The sequence below is a fragment of the Anolis carolinensis genome, chromosome 1 (genome assembly GCF_035594765.1).
Source record: "Anolis carolinensis isolate JA03-04 chromosome 1, rAnoCar3.1.pri, whole genome shotgun sequence".
NCBI lineage: Eukaryota > Metazoa > Chordata > Lepidosauria > Squamata > Dactyloidae > Anolis > Anolis carolinensis.
The window spans coordinates 242,314,785-242,340,189 of NC_085841.1; the positions used below are offsets into that span (position 1 = coordinate 242,314,785).

Genomic DNA, 25,405 nt, shown 5'->3' on the forward strand with positions numbered 1-25,405 from the left:
ATTTCTGCCGGCTCCTCAGATTTGGCCTAGGCATGGTACATTTGTGGGCCATACATTTTGTCTACACAAGGCTCTGCCCAAGCGCAGCCTCCTCCATCCCTAGTTACAAAGAATCCGTTAGGTGTTGAGGTGCTTCTGCTAAAAGCTCAGAAAGACTGCTGTGAACTACATTCCCAGATACAGCTTTTATTGAGCATTCCATCTTTTTTGTGGGATTTTGCAAGAACACCACAAGATTTAATATTTATATTTAATTCATATTTAATTTGCAACCCTGGGGTATACTCTACTGCTGCTTCTATCTTTTTCTTTTCTGAAAACTACCACCACTACCAAACCTTGTTCTGAAGAGAAAGACAAAATGCTAAGAGCTCTCCTTTTGGAAACACTCAGCCTAGAGGGGAAAATAGTCCAAGACAATAAGAATAGGTAAAGGTAAAGATTTTCCCCTGACATTAAATCTAGTCACGTCCGACTTTGGGAGTTGGTGCTCATCTCAATTTCTAAGCCGAATGGCCAGAATTGTCCATAGACACCTCCAAGGTCATGTGGTCAGCATGACTGCATGGAGTGATGTTACCTTCCTGACGGAGTGGTACTTATTGATTTACTCACATTTGCATGTCTTCAAACTGCTAGATTGGCAGAAACTGGGGCTATCATCGGGAGCTCACCCTGCTCCCTGGATTAGAACTGCTGACCTTTCAGTCAGCGATTTCACCCACTACGCCACCAGAGGCTCCTCAGTAAGAACAATTTCCCTGTATTCTTAGGCCCCTTCTACACTGCCCTTTAAAATCCAGACTATCTGCTTTCAACTGGATTATCTGGCAGTGTAGACTCATATAATCCAATTCAAAGACGATAATGTGGATTATCTGATTTGATAATAATCTGGATTATATGGCAGGGTAGAAGGGGCCTTAGATGTTTGGGGAGTGGGACTTCAGTTTTACCTTCCAAGTTTTACAGAAGTTCATGGCATATACCTGTTTGTCCATCTTGGGTCTCATACGGGGAGAAAGACAGACTATAAATTAATATGTACGTATGCTGCATACTATTTTGTACTAGGAAATTCAAAATGTTATTTATTCTTTCCTATCCAGTTTAGCTTGTAGAGTAAATGAAATGTTTGTATGCTTACTAAATGAGCCTAAATGTTGCAGCCCAGCCGCCTACTTAATCCCCTTTTCATCCAAACACCATACAGATGAACAAGAATAGTAAATTTATTAAGAGAAGAGTATCTAATATGAAAACAGTTTCAAAATACATCCATGAGCCAGATTTCCAGAAGCTTAACAAAAAGCAATGGCCAACTCTGAATAGAAATTCCAAAAATCACTTAAGGCAAAAGCAAGAAACCGTAATTCAAGGGTTGTTGCAATTAAACTAGAATTATATCCAAAAGCTTGAAACCATGAACATGATAGTGATCCAAAGGCTTGATAGTTGAACTTGACTGTAATCTTAAAAGCTTGAAACTTGAAACAAGATTTGTAATCCAAACAGGAGGTATGGAACTAAAACAGGACAACCAGATCCAGACCCAAGAACAGAACTCCTAACTCTGAGCTCCCAAGACAGGCAATTTGACACATAAAAATCCAATGTTGAACTCCCCACCGAACATTGACTCCAATTCCTTAAGGATGGCCTATGACATCATTCTTTCTCACACCTGGGTTCCCTTTGTTTTTCTTTCAGTCTCTGTGAACACTGGATTTGTCTTTGTTTCACACTATCCCCTTGGATCTGTAAATGCTGGATTACCTGTAACCCTCCTGTCCCCTCCACATTCCTTCCAGAGTCAATCCCTGGCTGAGTTTCATGAGAACCACTCACCATTTCCCCTACAACAGATCTATCCAAAACATTCCCGTTGTCTCAAAAAAACTTTCACTTTCTCCCACAGAAACACTAGGCTAAAAAAGAAAATTCTCATCCTCATCCTCAGAGGCTTCACGGGCCTCACCACTAAATATCCAAAAGGCACAAGATCCTATCAGAGTTTGAAAGTTAAGCAGAGTCAGCCGATGTTAGTAGTTGGATGGGAGGCTGCCAACAAATCCCAGGCACTGGAGGCTATATTTCAGAGGAATGAACTGGCAAAGTCATCTCTGAATATTCCTTGCCAAAGAAAAGCCTCTGAAATTCATGGGGTACCCACAGGTTGACTGTCAAATTGAAGGCACATAGACACATCCATGCCTCAAGGTTTGTGAGTGATTTAGTTGTTGTTTCTGTTTGCAAAGCCTCTGCTCATTTCGGTAATTGTTTAGCAAAATTTGCATATGGGCAGGCAAAGAGTGTTCTCTCTTATTTTGTGGTCTTCTGTGTAAGATCTTTGTTGCATTAAATCACATTTCCCATATTTTCATGGCGTGTATCAAGTTTAAGTGTTCAGGAAATTACAAGATATTGGTTGCCATGAATATTCACTAGCCTTATCTTCTGTGTTAGTGCTTTGCATCTGTACGACATAAAGCAAAAATTACTTCAAAAGGAAGATCTGTTGGTATACCACAGAGGTGTAATAAGCCACATTATCTTGAAGGTGTTTCTGAATAGGGCCTTTCAGATAAAATTCTCAGCATTGCACCCAAGACACATTGTGTGAAACCTCATTCTCTTGCCCTGTGGGGTAATCTACTTGCCCTTGCTAGGCCATCTCCTTATGAAAGCATCATGTCAGCTTCCTTTACCCGACGCCTCCAGCCAGGAAATTTTAATTAAGGAAGGAAACAGTGTGTCTTCATGACTGTTTGACTTAGAGACTTATTTCTCCCCCACCCCACTCACTAAATGAGTTCTTTGGGGTGAGAGAAGACTTGGGCATTAATCTTTTGCCTATTGGCAGTTTAATAGTTTGTCTGAGATGCTATCTGCCATTTCTCCTGGTCTCACTTTTCTTCTGATTAAATAAGATGTGGAGTGGAAGGGACTGCTCTTTGTGAAGGGAGACATTGATTTACTTCAGTTTATTTCATTTTCGAGACATCAAACACCAAGCAAAGAAAAGATGGTGAGGCTGGAGGAGGAGATAGAGGTAGAATAAATCTACCTCTGAAATCTTAATGCTTAATAGCAATCTATCTTATCTTGGTTATTTCCATAAACAAATTCATAGAATGACTGTCATAGACATTTCTTTATACTACTTCTGCCACCTCTGGCCATGCCTGGTCCTTTGCTGGTTTGGGCAAGGAGGTATGTTTGTGTTTTTTGCAGGTTCGCAGTTTGGAGTTACTCCTGGATTTGGCCTTGAACCTGGAGGCCCAGGTATCAGCAATGACTAGGAGTGCTTTTCACATTTTAAAAAAAATGTCTCAGAAGTGACTTGAGAACATACTGCAAGTTGCTTCTGGTGTGAGAGAATTGTCCGTCTACAGAGATGTCGCCGGGATGTGTTGCCATCCTGTGGGGAGGCTTCTTTCATGTCCCTGCAAGCTAGAACTGACAGATGGGAGCTCACTTGGTCTCTCGGATTCGAACTGGCAACCTTCAGGTCAGCCGCCCAATCTTCAGGTCAGTAGTCCAGCCAGCACAAGGGTTTAACTCATTACACCACCACAGCTCCTTTCTTCACAATTAAAACTAGTGCACCAACTGCACCTGTTCCTGGAGAAGGATATGCCTTGGGAACATCCTACAGTAAGTGCCTTGGGTACATCTTGGCTGGACTACTGTAATGCACTCTACATGTGGCTGCCTTTGAAAAGTGTTTACTTTTAGGCCAGGTTAGAGCAATTCTCCTCTGTCATAGAAATTATAGAACTATAGAGTTGGAAAACAGCACATGGTCATCCAGTCCAACCCTCTGTGTTGCAGGAATTAAACCATTTCTGATAGATGGCCACCCAGCCTCTGTTTAAAAAAAAACCCCAAAGATTAATTGTCATGACAAGAAGGAGAAGAGTACCCCACCCTGCAAGTTCTCCCTCAGCTGGCTTTTCCTGCCTCCCCAAAGCTGACTTGCTATGCACAGTCAATTGAAGGATGCTGTCCTGTAGTCAGAGTTGAAGGAAGTTTTGTCTTTTGATCCTGTCTGTTGTTTTGGGAGCTGAGTGCCATTTCCCCACTTGTTCTTCTGCTGGCTGTGGTGGGAAGTGATAAGCATGTGAACCAGTATCTTTGAAACTGGGCCAGAAAATGGGAGATCCCAGCAGCCTTGGCTTTTGTAAACCAAGCAACACAAGGATGGCCTAACAAGAGGAGACCTTGAAATGGCTGTGGACTGTTGCCTAGAAATACTGCAGTGATACATTGCTGCTGTCAAAAATGGGAAACAGAATTTTAAGGACAATTAGGAAAGAGGCTAGGATGGTTGGGGAGGGAGGAATCTCTGCACTTTTCTATGTGCGGGAGGAGAGCACAGCAATGGGCCAGATCACCTCTTTCCTTGAATCGTGTATACAGTTCTGCTTGCTTCATTTTGAATAGGACACATTCGATTAGAAACAAAACATCCAGTTGGTTAATATCTTTAAAGGACCAGCTCAAGTATAAAAAAGTGATGATGTTTTTGTGTTCTCCAAAAAATCTACAACAGTCTAGGTGGCACAAAAAGTTAGGGGGAAACAAAAGAACTGCAATAAAGCTCAAAAAGTAAGCTGGATGTTGTGGTTCATGGGGGCTGCAGTTCAACAAAGTCACAAGATTGAGATTGCAGACTGGCAGGGAATGCAGCTTTTGGGGCTATGTATAGAAATGAACATTGGGATGTAGAAACAATGGGCAGTTAACCGTTTTGAAAGCACAAAGGGCAGCTCCAGCTCTAGCATCTGCCTCTTGCCTGAGTTAGATACATAGATTGGCTCTTTAGTCTGGCATAGATAAATCACAAGAATTCAGTTTATATGAACAAAGATAAAGATTACCTTTTGGATGGTACACTAGGTTAAAACCCCCACTCAATTGAAGCTAATGGTTAGTGGAACTCTCTACCCCGGAGTGTAGTGGAGGTTCCTTCTTTGGAGGCTTTTAAACAGAGGCTAGATGGCCATCTGCCGGAGGTGCTTTGAATGTGATTTTCCTGCTTCTTAGCAGGGACTTTGACTAGATGGCCCACAAGGTCTCTTCCAACTCTGTGATTCTATGAATGAATAGAATCCTTATTATAAAATCACTCTTCAGATAGTAAATAATCTTCATCTGGAGCCCCTGGTGATGCAATGGGTTAAACCCTTGAGCCAGCAGGACTGCAGACCTGAAGGTTGGGTTGCTGACCTGAAGGTTGCCTGTTCAAATCTAGGGAGAGTGTGGATGAGCTCCCTCTGTCAGCTCCAGCACCATGCGGGGACATGAGAGAAGCCTCTCACAAGATGGTAAAAACATCAAACATCTGGGCGGCCCCTGGACAACATCTTTGCAGACGGCCAATTCTCTGACATTAGAAAAAAAATCTTCATTTGATGGTAGATGAGTTAAATATGAAACAGTGACCAAATCTGAATCTTTATTGAAACCAGCTAAAAATTACCAAAGCGTACAAGTTTTTTAATACTTTAGCAAGAAAGAAAAGAGCAACAGAAACACTCAGTATTGTGTAAAGAAGAGGTATTGGAGATCCATTATGGGATGAATATCATGCACCAAAGCCCTGCTGACACCCCCTATCAGGGGGTTTCCTCAGAGAGATTTGTTCAGAGAGTGTTTATAGTTTTCTGAAGCTGGGAGAATGTGACTTGCCCAAGGTCACCCAGTGTATGTCACTATGGTTGAGTGGGAATTTAAACCCTGGTCTCCAGAAGCTTAGTCCAGCATTCAAACCATTACATGACAGTGGCTCTTTCCTTTTGGTTACTAGCTACAGTAATAGCACTTCATATCCTCAGCTTTTATTGTTACATCCTTCCTCCTCCCCTAACTGTTAAAATCTCAGATATATTTTAGGTTGCTGTTCCACTTGTAATGTTCGGTATAATATATAGCCATTGTGACTACTTGGCACTGAGAGTCTCATCTGCTATAAATTTGTCTTATTTCCTTTTTAAAGCCATCCAAGACAGCAGCCATCAGTTTATTCTGTGAAAGCAAAGTCCATAATTTAACCAAGCGATGTGTAAAGTCTGTCTGTCCTAAATCTCGCACCATTATGTGTAAATGTTAGCTGAATAAAAATAAAGGTATTCACACCTTCAGCTTTTTATATATGAGAATTTTATATATATTTATCCCCAGCCTTTCTTTTTCTCTTTTTATAAAACACTCCTATGATTTTGTATCAATTTTACATCTCTACATTTGCCATACAATGGCTTGTTTCAATGCCCTACCTCAAATTCATTCTCATTTTCTTTTTTTGCACTTCAATCTTTGTGCTGAAAGTCCCATAGAGTAATAATTGGAATGTAGGGAACTGCCCTATACTATCTCTTCCCACATTTCCCAGGTGAAAACTGGGATATACTGGGCTAACATAAGGGTGTGGTCAAGTTATTAATGAGGAAGAACATACAAGCTAGAACAGGATGCAGCAGTTTGCTTTTGCTGAGTCTACACCAAAGAGCAAGATTTTTTGACACCTCTTCTCTCCCTGCTGCTGAGTTAACTACTTGTGCATTTTGGATTTTCAGCAAGAAAGGAATTACTTGCAAATAATTTCTAACTATTCACTAAAAACAGCCAAGCTGATGTCAGATAAAGAAAGTGGGAGTAGGAGACAGAAATTAAGGCATTTTAAAAACAGCAAAAAAGGTGAGATGTCAAAGTATTAACAGGGACTGTTTCTGTGAAATTGGGACAATAGGAAGATATGTTATATTGAGTCAGAACCTTGGCTTTGTAGCCAAGTATTGTTAACTCTAATTCGAGCCAACTTTCCAGAGGAGCAGAGAAGATTCTTTCTGAGCTCTACCTGGAGATCCTTCATAGTTTCTGAAGCTCTTCCAACCAAGTTCTAACTAAACTCAACTCTGCTTAGGTTCTGAAATCAGAAAAGATTGGGTATGTTCGGGCATGATGGACAATCCTATCTGTTCAATGAGGTTTACTCACAACTTAACAGATGCTCTAAAGGAGTGTTTCTCAAACTCTGCTCCTCCAGGTGTTTTGGTTGGACTTCAGCTTCCAGAAATCCCAGCCAGCTTATAAGCTGTTGGAAAATGTGGGAGCTGGTCCAAAACATCTGGAAGAGCACAGTTTGAGAACCTCTGGCCTATGTAGACATCATGGGAGATTTGAACTTGCAGCTCATTAACATTATCTGCCATGGGTCTCTTTGGTAAGATTGAATTTGGAAACAAGAACACTTCATTTTCCCACTGTTTTTTAGTGATAGCAACTCAGCAGGAAGAGGGCAAAGCTAAATGCAGACTTATAAGGATTATCCCTAAGTGGTCTTTGCTGAGAGGTCTCAGACCATATTCTGGAAGCGGTCTCATCCCACAATGGTGTGATAGGATGCCCTTCTGCTAAATCCATGGGCTACTGGTGGGTAGAGTACATTATATATACATGAAACTTGCATCTCTAAATAGGGCTGTATTAATAAGTCTCACTTTAGAGTCATGGAAAAACCTGCACATAATTTTAGGTTCATGTTTACAGTGGGCTTTTTACGCTTGGTGGTAGTGCATCTTAGCAGACATGTACAGGTAACTCACACTGATCTGTTTTCTGAGAGTGGGGGGTAATTTTGAACTTGAAAATCAAGATGTACACAATGATCAGTGCTGGAAATAAGCAAAGAGAATCTGCATGTATTAGCAATGGATGTTTCTCTGCATTGCAAGCACATAAGATACAAAAGTAAAAAAGTAGAAAAAAGATAGTTGAAATCCCTGAATCAAATTTCAGTAGGAGAATATTAATTTTGAAGGTGTAGTTTACACAGAGGGATGTGTGGGCTAAGAAACAGGACCACAATCATACAGGGCAGAAACAGAATTGGACTTAGCTCTACTTTAGTTGCCGTGGAAGGACACGAGTTTTAAAGATGCATAGGCCAGGGGCTAAGAGAGATAGAAGAAAGGATAGGAAAGAGAAGAGGATCAATGGGGTGGGGAAGGATTTTGTAGTCATTTGTGTCTGAGTTCAACTGGTGTCCAGCATCAGCTCCCTGAATAAATTTATAATCTCAAAAGCTAATTTTAAGACCACACATTGTTTTGAATGCTCAATTTTCTCATCTGGATAATTTCTACCACCACTGTATTCTCTAGAGCAGGGGTCCCCAAACTTTTTAAACAGGGAGCCAGTTCACGATCCTTCGGACCATTGGAGGGCCGGACTATAGTTGGCCACCAAGCAATAATAATAATAATAATTAATAATAATAATAACAACAATAATAATAAAAAAGAGGGTTGGAAGAAACCCTTTGGGCCATTGAGTCCAATCCCTTTCTGCCTTTGTGCACCGAAAGCACAAGCAAAGCACCCCTGACAGATGTCCACTCAGCCTCAATGTTAATAATAATAATAATATTATTAATGGGGCCGGGCTGTGGTGCAGGCTGTTGAGCAACCAGCTGCAGCCAGCTGCAATGAATCACTCTGACCAGGAAGTCATGAGTTCAAGGCCAGCTCGGAGCCTGCGACTGTCTCTGTCTTTGTTCTATGTTAAAAGGCATTGAATGTTTGCCTTTATGTGTGTAATGTGATCCGCCCTGAGTCCCCTTCGGGTGAGAAAGAAGGGAGGAATATAAATACTGTCAATAAATAAATAAAATAAATAATAATAAGGGTTGGAAGAGACTCCTTGGGCCATTGAGTCCAATCCCTTTCTTCCTTTGTGCACCGAAAGCACAAGCAAAGCACCCCTGACAGGTGTCCACCCAGTCTCAATGTTAATAATAATAATAATAATAATACAGTAATAATAATAATGGTTGTAAGAGAAGAAGAGACCCCTTGGGTCATTTAGCCCAACCCCCTTCTGCCCGTGTGCCGTGGGGGCCGGATAAATGGCTTCAATGGGCCGCATCCGGCCCCCGGGCCTTAGTTTGGGGACCCCTGCTCTAGAGCCATGCTTCCCAAGCTATCAGATGTAGAATGGTTTATTTTCTCCCAGTGGGCAAGGGATAAGAAGCATATCTGTGTTACAGTTCTTTCTTTTCTGGAAACTGACCAGGGACTGGGGGCAGATGATTCGTAGAACAGGACTGGACCATGGAACAACTCATTGAGTAGCACTGCTTTAGAGGAGTAGGAAGGGGAAGATGACGGTGGAGAGCATGGGCCTGATATTGAAGGGACCCTGAATAACATCAAAAAAGGGGCCTTGATGTGATCTGTTCATTACTAACCGGGGGGAAATTGCACCAAAATGATCAGATCTCTTAGTATCCATAAAAGATGAATGTGGAAGAAACAAAGCCTTTGACAATACATTGAACATCAAAGTGTTCAGTTTGTAGAAGATGGGCAAATGCCTGTGCAGAGGAGAATTCAGTGGTGTGGCTTCAAAACGGATTAAGGAAACTTTTGGTTCAGGAGGGGAGGCAGGGTAATCCTGATGGTCAGCCTTCTGGTATCCTGAAGGTAAGAAAAAATACTTGCCAAGTATTTCTGCTAAGCCAGTGGTTCTCAACATGGGGTCCCCAGATGTTTTTGGCCTATAACTTTCAGAAATCCCAGCCAGTTTACTAGCTATTATTATTTCTGCGAGTTGTAGGCCAAAAACATCTGGGGACTCCAGGTTGAGAACCACTGTGCTAAGCGTACAAAGGGGAAGAGAAGCATCTTGACAAGGGAGGTGATTTCAACCAATGTGTACCTGTGCAGGTGTGTGCAGTAAATATGTATAGGGGCAGGGAGGGGGGAAATACGAAATTCCAAGAATTGATGCATTGGTTGCCAAAAAAACCCTGTTAATGCAAAATAAAGAAATAATAATAATCCCAAATTAAAAGATGATCCAGGGCATGAGGCAGACCTAACCTGCTGATCAAGAGAAGCAGAGGGGAAATCTCTAAATGCCAACTCCCCCCCCCCCCCCCACTTTAGCAAGGTGATATAGCTTGGAGGGTCAGTCATGTATCCTCTCTGTAACATCTAGCTATGCCCCTTGAGGCAGAATAATCTAGGCTAAGAACATTCATTCATATTTAATTTGCATAATTAATAGGGTAGGATTTTAGTTGTTAGCAATGGCCCACAATTGCTTCCTGAGTTGTATTGGTCTACATCTGGAAAAGACTCTTATACTTCAAGACTGGCGTGGAACCGACTTCTTTCACATGCTGCAGGGCTCATAGAAGGTACACCTGATGAAATCTTCCCTTCTGTCATGCAGCCACCAAAGACCTCTTTCAGTGTAAGGCGAGGGAGCAGGCCATACCAACTCTGAGGTGAGCTGGGTTCCCTCTGAGCTCCAGAAGTTACTAAATTAATTCTCCCTGAAATGGGACTGATAATTGGGAGGAGAGTGTTGTTAAAGGGATTGAAATGTTATCCCCTTTTTTCACGTGGTGAAACAAACCAAGTAATAACTACTTAGGAGATTTGAGCTGAGCATGGAAAAGTTCCTTTTTAGGCAGGGACATGGTGTCCAGGTGGTTCTGTGAACTGCAATCCAAAAATGGGGAATGTTCTGCATTTAGGCGAGGGATGGAAATCACACAGCTTTCCAATATGTTGCTGGATTGCAGTGCCCAAAATTCCACACTATTGGTTATGTTAACTAGGGCTGCTGGGAGGTGCAGTCAAACAACATCTGGGGGCAAGCTTGCACAATTCCCACCATTTGGTAAAGGGGCAGGAAGCAAGAGGTGAAAAGGCCAGCATCAGATACAAGTGTGAATCGCTTGCTGGTCTCCTCTCTCTTCCCCAAACTTTTGGTTGCTAAGTTGCTGGAGCCTATCCTGGTTTGCAGGGGGCTGGGAGAGAGGTCCTAATGGCTAATCTGCAGCTCTCTCCATTACACCTCTTAATGATTCCCTAAATCATGCTAATGAACTGCAGCCCCCACCCCCCATGCTGCTTGACCCTTTCCCTCAGAAGAGCACCAAAGGGCAGCCTGGATCCATTATGCTGGTGAATGGGCTGTGGCTAAGATTTATAGAGCAGGCGGGAACAGTGAAGTGGCCTAGCTGGCTCCATGGGCCTTACAACAAGACACCTGGGCTGTCATTAAAGGTAATTAGTGAGCTAGTGCTGATTGATGAGGGACTCAAATAGCCTCCTGGCCCAGGAAGGGGGTCTTGTTGGAAGGGCCAGCTCTTATTGATGCCCAGTGTGTAAAGAAGTCTCTGGTTTAAAATGTTCATTAAGGTCTAGATCTGATTTTGCCTTTGAAAAGGAAAATGTTGGAGGCATTTGTGTGTCGAGCTAAACAAACCTTGGGTTTTCATTCAGTATCTCTCCTCTGCTCCCTTCCCTACCACTGATGAAATTTGGCCTTCTTCCTCTTTGCACAGCTGGAGCCTCTCCAAGGGAAAGGACAGGGTGGCGGGAAGAGTATGACCTCCTGCTCATTTCACATTTATTTATTATGATTCCATTCCACTCCTTTCCAGGAGTTCAAGGCTGTCCATGACCGATAAATAAAATCATCTTGAAAACCAAAGCATCAATAAATTCAAATGCCTTAAGTGTTATAACCAAAATACTTTAAAAAAATCAACCAATTTAAGGAATTACTTGCCAGTCAGTTCCAAATTGTCCATCAAAAAGAAACAAGCACCACTCCCTCAAACTTGCTTTCCTAAGAAAGCAAATTCAACAAGCAAGAGAAACAAGAGCTACAATATCAGTGACAGTGTACAGGCTCTAGTCTAGGGGAAGACATTCCAGAACATGGTACCAATTCACAATTGTTGTCCAGCCTTTCTGATCTCTTTTGCTGCCCAAGTGGAATTTTCAATCAGGTATCCCCAGCTGATGTTAAGGATTGTATAGTACATGTTTCCTAAGGTATGTACATAGTATACGTGCTTTATAGGTCAAAGCAGTAAAGTACTCCAGAAAGTGAACTGGTAGTCAGTGCAGTTGTTGGAAGTGTCCCTATGCAATTTGTGATCCCAGTTGTCTTAGACTACAGCTCCCATGATCCCCAACTGGGTCATATTGGCTGAGGGTCATGGGGACTTGGTGTCGAAACACACCTGGAATCATCACGTTGCTTATTGCTGCTCCAGTTCGGACTTGAAAGGCAACTGTTGCTTCAGCTGTGTTATGTTGAGACCACAGGACATGAGAAGCCATTGCCTCTGGTGTCAAATGCAGAGAGAGATAGTGATGTTAGAATCCAAGCTGTTATCATAAGCTCAATGTTTCCCTTTGTTATAGGACATAGCCATGTGTGCCGCACAACTTGTCCTGGGCTCCCGATTATAGCTGCTATCTTGGTTGTAGTGGAAGACACTTTTCCATTGCCAGCTTCATAGTACAGGGTGTTTGAAAAAGAACTCCCTATTCACCATTGAAATTCAGTGGTGAATAGGGAGTTCTTTTTCAAACACCCTGTAATCGACTGTCAGTCCAGTCAGAGTTTGTATGTGGACTGGGGAGAAGAGGCAAGCCATCTTGAGTTTCACCTCAGGCATGCATCCAGGCCTTCCCTGGGCAACATCCTTGCAGACGGCCAATTCTCTCACACCAGAAGTGACTTGCAGTTTCTCAAATCACTCCTAGGATGAAAAGAAAACCTTAGGCATGCTGTACTTTTTATGTTGTATGTTGCTTTTCCATATAAAGTCAGGTTGGGATTAATGTTGAAACCAAGCCAGTGAATTGGGAAGCCCTTGATAAATATGTTGCCTTAGAACAAGGCTGATACAGTGCAATTGTGGCTGGATAAGAGTGCCTTTGGATGGAGATTACCACACTTTGTCATGTCTCTCCCATAATCACAATCTTCTTGAATTGTGATTGTATCGTCTCTTTTATTTTAGGAGAATAACCCATCAATGAATCCAGTATTGCTATTCTTGTGTCACTCTTTCTTATGTGTTAATGTCCTTCTGCTGCAGCCCTGATATTGCGAAGCAGAGGAAGGTCTCACAAGTATGCCAAAACTGTACAATTGTGAGATGTGCCAAAATGGGGGGGGGGGGGGGGGAGATATTTTTTAAAACTGTGTGTATGTTCAGAATAGGGCAAACGCAGGTAAGAAACCGGGATGTGTGGAAGACTGATTGCATGAATTTATATCAATGAACTGCCAGCATTGCACAGTTGCAGCAAGATTTGAAAGGGATTGTTGCAATAATGGTATGTTTCTATATCTGTTGGACTGAGTTCCTCACTCACAACATGAGAAAAATAATACTAACCAACCTTACAGAGAGGTCATGAACACTTTATGGCTTGTTGTTGTTGTGCCTTCTGAATTATGATGCCCCTAAGTGAGGTTTTCTTGCCAGGTTTTGCAGTTGTCCATAAAAGTCGATACTATCAAAGATTTGAAAGTACAACAGGATTCCTTGTTGTTTTTTGCTGTAGGACTGCTCCTTCTATTGAAATTGCTACCTTTCGTGGTTGTTGCAAGGCAGCAGTCAAGAGGAGAGTGGAAACAACAGAGCTGTTAGCATCAGCCCCACTCTTTGCCTTGGAACCATGTTATGCTTACCTTCTCCAGTTTGGCAACACTCTCCAATGGCCTTTTGCCTCCTTGTCCCCACTGTGCTTCCAAGGCACTGTAGACTATCCCACGAGGGACAAGGAGCTCAACTGGGCAATGAACTGCATTGGCGACAACTAACACTTTGTAAAGTTTTTTTTAAAGAGGAGGGGAAACAGCAGTAAAAGCACTTACGAGGTGATAAAGGGCTTTAATGAGCTGGCGCTTTGATAGCACAGCTATAAACCTATAGGAAAGCAGGGAACAAAAAGGGGATACTTAGCATGCATAGGAGAGAAAACATTGAAACCATCTAGAATTGCCTTATATGTTCCTTTGCTGAATGTTTGTGAAGCGGTAACTGGACCCTTTCTCATCTCTTTAGGCCAAGGGGTAATCAATGGATGTCAGCTGATCCACAGTGGGATCCAAGCTTGGAAAGTTTACTTTTTTGGACCACAAATCTTAAAATAGCTGATCCAGCAGGCCCACTGGGGAGTTGGTAGTTTTGTAAATGCTAACTTTTTAAATATCAGATTGTGACATAACAGTTATGTTTATTTTCATTTTTTTAGAGGGAGATGGGGAGAGAGAGATGTTGATAAACCTCGCTTCCTTTTTGGATTTTTTTATGACTAGGGAATGGGTGGGCCCCCTTTATTTGTAGATCACTAAACAGGAGTGTGAGACATTTGTTTGGGGCAGGGGTGCTGATTTTAATTCTAAAGAATCCCAAAACTGAATCTACTTTAACAGCCCTTCAAACTTTTTGTCCAAATGAAGCACAGATCTAGCACATTTTTATGACCTTGAGTTGGCCTAAAAATGTGGGACTCTAATATAGATATTGTTATTCAGGACAGCTGTGGTAGAATCAATTCCTTTCATATAGATAGTCCCAGGTTCAATCTTTGGTATCTCCAGTGCAGATAATACTGCTGGGCTAGATGGACCAGTAGTCTAATTTACTACAAAGCAGCTTCCTACATTTCTGTGTCAATGTATTCACCCAGAGCATCTTCTGGGATTTATTTGTTGACCTATTTTGCTTCAAGGATATCTAAAGCATGCTCCTCTTTTCCTAGACAGGGCTGCCTTTGGAGAGGAGTGGCAATAAAAACAGATCCTGTGTGACGCCAGGGAGCCTGTTCGGGGCTTGCAGGACTGAAACAGCAATTGTATCATTTGAGCTAGATACCCAACCAGAAATAACCAAATGGTTTTTCTTGCCCAGGTGCAGCACTGCATAGGTGATGCAGCTTCCTACGGTCAATGATGATATCAACAAATAGGATGAGCATAGTAAATGCCCTCTTTATGAACTGAGTTGCGGTGCTACAGAACGGCAGAGCTCCCCTGCAAGTTAATTAGCAGGATAAGCTTGCCAAGATGTCAGCTGCAAGTCAATTACAATCAGAACTTATAAACAGAACTGAATGAAAAAGACTGATCCCTACTGTTTAGCCTTAAAGCCTGGCAGTCAGAAGTGCCGTGAATGCAAAATGCAAAACGTTTAATCTTGCTGTACTGGCTTTAATTTTAATAATGCTTTGAGGACCATTGGTAGGATAAGGAGCAGTGGAGAATACTAAAGGCACCTTATTTCCAATTATTTGTTTCTCTTGCCCTTTCTTCTTTCCTTTGCTCAGCACTCAGTGAGACATGCCTGCGATGAGGCCCTTTAATCTGGCATCTGGGCAGTGGACCATTCAAACACCACCCACATTTTCTTCAGACAGCCTTGGAGCCTACTCATATTCTTTGAATGAGCCCTTTAATTCTCCAGTGTAGCTTGTCTACTGATTATTGTTTAAGGCACTGGCTCCAAAACCTTGAGGGTTCATGCTGAATTTCTTGAAGATTTGGGGATCTGAAATCTAATCACATCTGAAGAAAAAGATCTTAGAGTCCTTGTGGACTCTAAAGTTAAAAATGAGCCAACAATGTGACTAAACAGCTAAAGAAGCCAATGGCATTTTGGCCTGTATCAATAGAAGTATAGTGTCTAAAACCAGGGACATCATGCTACCTCTCTATTCTGCCTTAGTCAGACCACACCTGGAATACTGTGTTCAATTTTGTGTCCAGAGGAGGGTGATGAAAATGATCAAGGGTCTGGAGAACAAGCCCTGTGAGGAGCGGCTTAAAGAGCTGGGCATATTTAACCTATAGAAGAGAAGGTTGAGAGGAGACATGATGGACATGTATCAGTGTGAGGGGAAGTCATAGGAAGGAGGGAATAAGCTTCTTTTCTGCTGCCCTGGAGACTAGGATGCGGAACAATGGCTTCAAACTTCAGTAAAGGAGATTCCACCTGAACATTAGGAAGAACTTTCTAACTGTGAGAGCTGTTCAGCAGTGGAACTCTCTGCCCCAGATTGTGGTGGAGGCTCCTTCTTTGGAGGCTTTTAAACAGAGGCAGGGTGGCCAACTGTAGGGGACTCTTTGAATGCAATTTTTCTGCTTCTTGGCAGGGAGTTGGACTGGATGGCCCACAAGGTCTCTTCCAACTCTTTTTTTTGGTGTGTGTCAGGAGCAATTTGAGAAATTGCAAGTTGCTTCTGGTGTGAGAGAATTGGCCTTCTGCAAGGACATTGCCCAGGGGATGCCCAGATGTTTTAATGCTTTTACCATTCTTGTGGGAGGCTTCTCTCATGTCCTGCATGGAGCTGGAGCTGATAGAGGGAGCTCATCCGCACTCTCCCCGGGTTGGATTTGAACCTTCCAACCTTCAGGTCAGCAACCCAACCTTCAAGTCACAAGATTTTAACCCACTACGGCGATTCTACCCAATTTGTGAGTTATCGGCATCTTTTGTGACCCATTTTATGTATCTCCAATATCTAAAACAGGGCTGGTGAACATTTGGGGCTCTTTAGATATTTTGGATTACAATGGCAATAATACCTTATGATTGGCCATACTGGAATGCGCCAGATCTCTGGACAGTAAATGTTCTACAGAATATGATTTGCACTAGTAACCAGTTAAAATTAATCCAGGACAAATCTGTTCATGGACTAATTATATAGTACAACTCATTGAGCAACAAATACAATAAAGAAAAAAATTATTTAAAAAAGATTTCTTGATGATCCTTTCATTGCCTATTGAAGATAATGCTTCAACACACAGACCTGCAACAATTATTAAGAAACCCAAGGGCATGTTATTTGCTTCAGAACTGTTCCATCAGCCATATGGAAATTTAAACTACCAGTTAATTGATTTAACCAATGAATGCATTTCAAATAATTAGTTAAACCTAATCAAATAAACTCATGTGATTATTAATTGACCAATTTCTTTCTTAAAAAGTGACAGAACAGTGGATTTTCAAAAGATGTCAATAGCTGGGTTTTTTCGGTTGAACTCTACAAAGCCATTATGTTAGTGAAGATGTTCATGCTGGGCCTTAGTGTGTGCAGCGTATACGTGATTGGAAGGCCAGGCCAGGCAGAGCTGTGGTGGTTCCTCTCTCCCCTGCTGTGGCTCCGGATAAAAGGTGGCATTGTGTCACTTCACAAATAGGGCTCGGTGAGTGCGGTCCCTCTGGGTCTTTTGCTCTCTCGGGTTTTGTTGGAAGATATTATTGAGCCTTTGGCACGCCATTCCTTCCTTCCAGCATAACCTGATAAACAGGGCCATTGGTCTAAAGTGTTACATGGAAGAATGGGATATACACCACTAAGTATTTAAATAGGAGTCTAGATGTCCTATATTTTTTCCATAAATTAAAACAGTTCTTAGGTTGCCACTGTGTAGTTGTGTGGTCATTTTGCCAGATATATGCCTTAAATCCCTGGTGTTTCCAGTATGGTATAGTATTATATCTCTGGCATTCCTGTTCAATTACTTATAGTTGACCCTCTGTGTCCACAATTCAAATTTAAAACACATTTGAAGACTTATCTCTTCAGGCAGGCCTATATATTGTAGAAAAAAATAGATCCTGTGGAACTGATGTTTTGGTTGTAGTGGACTCTACTTTCACATTCATTCAGAGTCCTACAGTTCTATCCTAGGACAACTTCCAATTAGAAACCAGAACCTTAGGATGATCACTTTTGGAAAAGCCTATAGATGCAAGCTAGAAGTTTTCTGTGTCAGCTATTCAAACTGTTTAACAACAGCTGCACCTCCTTAGTTTTACAATGTATAGGCCTTACTGATACCTATGGCCCCTATTTTGGATGGGGACTGACAGGTGTCTATCCTGGGAACTCAGGATTAGAGGAGCCCAAAATGACAGGTTGGCTAACTAAGGCCCCATCTACACTAATCATGTAATGCAGTTCAAAGCTAGCTTTAGACCACAGTGGCCGGACAACAAACACCCGCAAAAGTGCACAAAAAATAGCCCTTAATGTGCATCAGTGATCTGTTGTTTGTGATCACTATCCTCGTCTCAGACTAGTTCTGGGCTTTCCTATATAATCATCACACAGCCAAACCACTTTCTTTACTACTGGTTTCAAACTGCATTAAATGGCCCTTGTAGATGGGGCCTGAGTGAGATCAACTGAAGAAAAAAGACTTTATAAAATATTGACTTTTGCCTTGTCCATCCAACTAAAATTCATTATTTTATTATGCACATCACATCATCCTCTCATCGTGCCAACTTTTTGTTTCATCTTTGTGATTGATCACAATTCATACTCGTACTTATGCCAATGGACATCAAGTATAGCAAAACTTGTAAATACATGTGAGAAAGAGCTCTGAGAAGACCCAAGGCACAAAATCCTTCATGTTAAAAATATTCAAGACAGTTTTCGGCACTGAAAGAAGCTTGATTAGGCTCCTGAACACAATTTATGACAAAGAACTGCAAGGTATATTTGCCAATATATGCCTCACCATTAAACTATTTTGTACAGTACCAGCTACTATTTCTTCAGCTGAAAAATTATTCAGCAGCAGACTGAATCATTCAGCAGCAGATTGACAAATTCTAAATCCTGTAGAGTATCATGCTGCCCTTAACTTTAGTGATATGTAGGGTCTCCCATCAAACAGCCTGGCCTTTGGGGTCCCCTTCAGGATGTGGTGGCCATGTCGATATCATGACTTTCAGTGTTTCTTCATTTCTGCAGTAATTCATATCCTTGGCTGCCTCCAATCTATCTATCTATCTATCTATCTATCTATCTATCTATCTATCTATCTATATATAAATGTTATGTTCATTTTATTTTGGAATAAACAACAAAGCCACTAAACCAAATCACACCAAATTTGGCCACAAAAGAAATAGTCATCCAAAATATGTCCGCTCTGCCCACTTTGTCTCCTAGCAACCCACTCAGCCACAATGGCACCCAGGACCTCTTCAATCAGGCCTCTTCCACACTGCCTATAAAATACAGATTATCTGATTTGAACTGGATTATATGGCAGTGTAGACTCAAGGCCCTACCACACACCTATATAACCCGGAATGCCAAGGCAGGATCATCTGCTTTGAACTGGATTATCTTGAGTCCATACTGCCATATAATCCAGTTCAGTGTGGATTTTATACAGTTGTGTAGAAGGGGTCTCATATAATCCTGTTCTAAGCAGATAATATAAGATTATAAATATAATATGTAATAATTACTGTGGTATAATAATACAGAACAATATAATCTCTAAAATCAGGACAGGAAATAAAGAACAACACTCAGAAGACAGGGGAATTCCAGAAAGGAAGCAATCAGGGCCAGCTGACACCTCCGAACAAAAGATTCCCTCAGGCAGGAAACAGCCAGGCTTTGAAGCTACAAGGCCATTAAATGCTAATCAAGGTAATTAATTGCAGCATTCATACTTGCTGCGCTGAGACTATTCATTGCTATTCGACCTGGCCAACCAAGAATTCCACAAGGTAGAAAGCGGCCAGGCTTGCAAGCAGCAAGGCTATTCAGTGTTGCTCAACCTGGCCAATCAAGATTTCCCCTAGATAGAAAACCATCAGGTTTTGAAGCCACAAGGCTATTCCGTCCTATTCAACTTGCCCAAGGAAGGATGCCCCTATATAGAAAGCGGCCAGGCTTTGAAGCAGCTAGGCTATTCAGTGCAATTCCAATTGGCCATAGCAACGCATGGCAGGGCACAGCTAGTAGAATGTAAGAATGTTCTGATACAGGAAGTTCTACTAGATATTGAAGAATGGTAAACTATATGTATGATTGCCATTTCTTTCCCAGCAAAATTCATTCCGTTGGCTTTATGTCTAGTTGGTCCTTAATCCTACAGCATGTGTTGGTGTCATCTTGAGGAAATCCTTAAAGCCACTATGCTTCAAAGGAACCTCCAGCAAGCTGTACATAGCACTATCTTTCCTACTTAACCTGCTAAATGTTCCCCATGGCAGCAGGTGACCCTTGGATTTCCCTTTCAACCTCAGTCAGTGGTTTGACACTCATTTATTTGCATGGCAGTCCTTATCCTCTCTTCTCCTGTTCCCTGCTTCCCCTCATCACTTTCTCCTTCTCTTCAAACAAAATGACAGTAAGAAAATGCTGCCATGGCCTGGTGTTTGGGTGTGAGTCAGTGGGTGGTTCAATTGGAGGTAAATTATATGTAGCCATGGGAAACCGGAGCCACTTTGGCACTAGCCAGAGAGCCATGTGCTTGGGCCTCCATTGGTTGTAGGTACAAATTAATGGTTTCTTGGACAATAGGTACAAGGCATAAAAGGATGTGTGCTGCAGATATCTAACAAGGGTATTTCATGCTCACAGGAACTGTGAACAATATGCCCTTTTCTGCCAGAATTCTTCCCCAGGAAATTCATTCAAACTTGCAGAGTCCCAAACATTGCTCCTTTAGATGGGAACTTTATCTCCCAGAATCCCTGACTGTTGGCCATGTGGCTGGAGTTTCTGAGAGTTGAAGCGCAAAACCTCTGGAGGACCCAAGTTGGAGAACCACTGGGATAGACTAACCTGGTGCTCTGGCCCTCAGTGATTTGCATAGTCATTCGCTATAGAACTGGTTAAGTTTGGGGTGCTTTTTAGCTCCCTTTTTCAGAGGGTGTGCTTCCTAAACCTTGATCTTCAACCAACAGCTAATGAGAAATATTGGCACAACAATTTAATTCCTGTGTGTGAAAAAATATTGTATGCTTATTGCTTGGAAAAGGTAAGGATGTTCCTTTTTGAAACAAATGATTTCATGTCCTTGCAATGCCCCCAAGGGATGTGTTACAGGTAATGCTATTTATTACGACATGTTACTTCCCAGCTCTGGTGTTAACTGTGCCAGCAAGCAAGCAAGCAAGCAATGTATATGTTGGCATATCTGCAAAAGATACGTGTTCACTGGTTTATGATTAAACCGATGAAGATGTGTATACTGTTCTCTGCATGGGGCTTCTAGTGCTGTCATTCAGTGGACGACAGCTACCAGCAGACAGGAATTCTAAGTATTTCCCCTAACTAAACATCCCAGGACTCAGTGGGATGTAGCCATGGCTTCTGAAGTTATGTAGTTACAAAAAGGATATAGGTATGAAAATGATACAGTTATGTAGTAGAGATACTTCTTGAATCACTAGTATGGTCTAATTTTAACTGGTACTACTTCTCCTAAAAATATAGGAAATATTATTCTTTCCCAGTCTTGCTAAGTGTTGAGGAGGGGGTAAACCTGGAACTCTTTCCATGGAAAATACATGTTCTGTAATTGGTTCTGTGTTTCCCCATGTGCATTTCCAGGCTGCTCGTTTGAGATTTTTTAGCTAGAGGATAGTAGAAGCTTGGGATGATTGAACCACCTTAGTTATAAAATGATACAGTACATCAGCCAACACACCAAAGATTCAGTCTCTAACACTAACTACAGAAAAAGATAATGCATGGTTCCCTCTCTGACTCCCCCCCACCCTTTGTCTTTTTCTTTTAAAAGCATGATTGCTCTTTTCTCCCCCACATCTATTTCTCTCCCCTCACCCAAAGCTGCCAATCATTAGTCCGCCCCCTACTGCGTTTCCAAGGCTTGTCTAATCTAGAAATCGAACATGAACCAAATTCTCTGTGTTGGCGAAAGGAAATATGAACCAAATGTAAGCATGCCTCTTGAGGGGGAAACAGACTTCCAGACCCAAGCTGTTCTTAATAAGGCTGCTCCGTTGGCAGGACCCAACAGCGCCCAAGGCAGCTGGCTTGAGGAAATTCAACCAAAAGAAAGTATGGTAAGTCAACATTAAGAACATACTGTGGAGAGAGAGAGAGAGAGAGAGAGAGAGAGAGAGAGAGAGAGAGAGAGACCCATACTGTCAACAGTGCTGCTCCAGATTTGCCAGATTAAGACTCTTTTGCCACCCAGTTTGTTGCCCTTGTTCAGTGTGTGAGTGTGTACACTCAAGCGTGAATTGGCCTACATTTAGCAAGCTTACATTCTTCTTGTGGAATGTAATTGTCATGTTATTGTCCAGTTTTATGAAGGAGATTGCCAGTGGAAGGAGCCACCATTTCTGCATACAGATCCATGCACTCTTGGGAACTGTTAATATTAATTTGTACATCCTCATTCATATAATAGAAGAGTGGAGCCCCACAGTGGCTCACTGACCTTTAAAGTTAGCTACCAATAATGCTGCAGTAAGAGAAAAACCAGCATTCTTCTTTGGTTTGTAAGTTAGGCAAGATATAGTTTTACTGGTTGGAACCACAGCGATAACACTGATAGCTAATTATTTTGTGCTGTAAAGTGAGGTGATAAGGATCCCATAGTCTCTGTGGAGTGATAAGATTTTGGTTTTTTCTTATTTTTATTTTGTATGAGGAAGAATCTAATTAAAGGGCAGACTTCCTGGTTGGAGCCCATTCTCTAGTTCAGGGGTGGGTAACTTTTGGTCCTTTAGATATTGCTGACTGCAGCTCATACAATTTCTCAATATTGTCTATACTGGAGGACCTCATACTCTTCCTCCCAATCTAGTTCCTTCTTAGGATCATGGTGGTGTATACTGGTTCTTTAGTAATGCAGCCTCGTGGATAGGCATCTTCCTTATTAAGAGTTAATTTCAGCTAGAATCTTTGGTTCTCAACAGGGAATGTGACAACTTGGGTCCACAACTGGGAGGTGCTCTTCCATATGTTTGCGGATTGCAAATTCCATCAGCCTTAGCCAACATAACCATAAGGGAAAGATGATGGGAATTGAGGTCCAGCAACATCTAGAAAGTCACATGTTGTCTACAATTGTCAGGAAGCTCTCCTTCCCTAACCTCAACCATGTGACATCTCCATGGGATTAGTGATTATGACACAGGATTAATGATAATGACACTAAGTCACTCTGCTCATGCTAGATCAGTGGTTCTCAACCTGTGGATTCCCAGATGTTTTGGCCTACAACTCCCAGAAATCCCAGCCAGTTTACCAGCTGTTAGGATTTCTGGGAGTTGAAGGCCAAAACATCTGAGGACCCACAGGTTGAGAACCACTGTCCTAGATGCATTTTCTTTTAGAACTAAGACTGACATGTACAAACTGTGCCCAAATCATCTTTGTATGTTGCAACACTGTGTTCACTGAGGCATTGAGGGTTGGAGGCTAAGCACTGTTCTGTCATAAGACCTTGCTGTCTTGTGAATATCCTGTCTTTAAACCAAGTCTCTGATCAGAAGATTGGGAGGGGTTATCAATCTTCTCAAACTTCTTGTTTCTCACCCTGATTTTAATTTAATATCTAAAGGAATCATTCTCAGACACATTATTTTCAAATATCAATTTATTCCAGATTCACAGGGCTACTTGTGAATGAAGATATCTTCTGGGAGAGAAGTGTTTGGATGTACTATTGCTAGAAGGTTAGTGTGGAGGAACTTTCCACAGCTCCTTTGTTATGGACCGATCGTGAACTGGTCAGTTTAGACTCACTGGGACTCACAACCTCTGCAAGGGTGGGTCCCTTGCAGAGGTTACCTATTAGGTAAGCTCTTAGGATGCTCTGTCCCAGGAAGCTGAGGGATCCTGATGGGTTCCTTATGTCTCTTTGGGATTTTCCTGTCACTATGGCGGGCAATTGGCAATTATTCCCCTTTTCTTTCAAAGTCTAAACTGTACGTTATATATAAATGTTCAACTGAAGTGTTTGAATGTTGAACTATTAGAAATGTGAGGACTTAAAGAAGACTGCATTTGGGACCAAAATTTTAATTGGGGGGAGGGTAATGATATCATTAAGACCTTTTCTGTAGGTACACCCTTGCTCTTACACAGTCACACCTACTGGAGCTGAGTAGACTGGCAGTTAAATCTTACTTTGACACTGTGGAAGGACAAGATCTGCCATCAAACCTGAAGGCAGCAGATTGACTTGCGGGTGTAGAACAGAGCAGAGCATGAAGATGCAGTATTTTAACAAAGGGGAAGTGTGTGACCTTCTCCACACTACTAGTGCCTGCCATCTGGGCAGTTCCTTTACTCTGCCTAAGGATGAGTTGGACAGCTAGCCTGGGTTATTCCTTCTGCTTGCTCCACTTATGCATGCTATCCTTAGAATCTTTGTCCTTGGCTTTGTGGAAGAATCTTCAAGTTATCTGACCTGTCCCATCTACTGGTGGCAAAGATTCAGAGGAGCCTTGATTCCATCTTCATTATGTGTGTGTGTGTCTGCCTTCAAGTCACCTGCCAACTTATGTCCACCCTTGACTTCTATAGGGTTTTCTTAGGCAAGGAAGGCTCAGAAGTGTTTTTGCCACTTCCTTATTTTGAAACAGAGTCTACAGCACCTTGTGTACTTTGGTGCCTAACTTCTGGGATCAGACAGGATGTGGAAGTGGATTGCGGTGAGTTTTTCAAGCTGTATGGCCATGTTCCAGAAGCATTATCTCCTGACGTATACCTCACAACCTCTGAGGATGCCTGCCATAGATGTGGGTGAAACGTCGGTGGAGAATGCTTGTGGAACATGGCCATACAGCCCGAAAAACTCATCACAACCCAGTGATTCTGGCCATGAAAACCTTCAACAGAGGATGTAGAAGCTTTAGGACTCTTAGGGAACAATATTTATTGTCATCTCCCATCTAAGTCCTAAGCAGAACTGACCTTTCAGCAGGAGTGTGTTTTGTTTCCCAACCAATCTTGGGTTGGAAAGGCCTGGCTGGAAGGGACTCTTCCTTTGTGAATGAGACAGAGAACCTTCTTGATGCTAAAAGAGACATCTTTGTGTGTTATAAGTCCAAAATGCTGCACACATTGTAAGATTTTGGTCCCAATTTCAGTTGAGACTTGGTGGAAATACACAGTAAGCTCAAGTGGGGTAGAGCCCTAGGTACAAAAATTAAGGCTTTTCTATCCCAATACTGAATGCTGGATCTCTGTTCAAGATGTCTGTCTGTGTGAATGAGGAGGAGACCTTAAAACAGTGGTTCTCAACCTGTGGGTCCTCAGATGTTTTGGCCTTCAACTCCTAGAAATCCTAACAGCTAGTAGACTGGCTGGGATTTCTGGAAGTTGTAGGCCACTGCTCTAAACTAAAGCTTGCTAGAGTGTTGGTGCCACCTCTATTTCACAAGGAAAAGACAGATATATGACATACTGCTTTATAGTGCATTTATCTTAATGTGCCATCCAGCCCACTGCATCAACTGCTCAAAGGCATGTTGAAAAAGGGACCCATTCTTTCAGTTGCATGTTGTGTATGATATGAGCTAGCATTAAGTATCAGGTGAAACTGGATAAAACATCAGAAACTGGAAAAATGCCCACCCTTCCTCTGGAATATATGTATTACTCCATCTGTCGTGGGGTGTTTGCAAGGTTAATGCATGCACCAATTTCCAGATGAAGTGTGTGTTTGGCAAGATTCCAGGATCACCTGAATGGGTATGCACTTAGCTGTATGGATAATACTTCCCGGTTTATATTTCTATACATTTCAAACCATGATGGCT

At 42.0% G+C, this 25,405-nt stretch overlaps 1 protein-coding gene across 10 annotated transcripts in view; it reads left to right on the plus strand.

Annotated features, from left to right (window-relative positions):
- Positions 1-25,405, plus strand: part of tns1 (tensin 1) — a 432,533-nt gene that overhangs the window by 76,825 nt on the left and 330,303 nt on the right. The window lies entirely within an intron of this gene.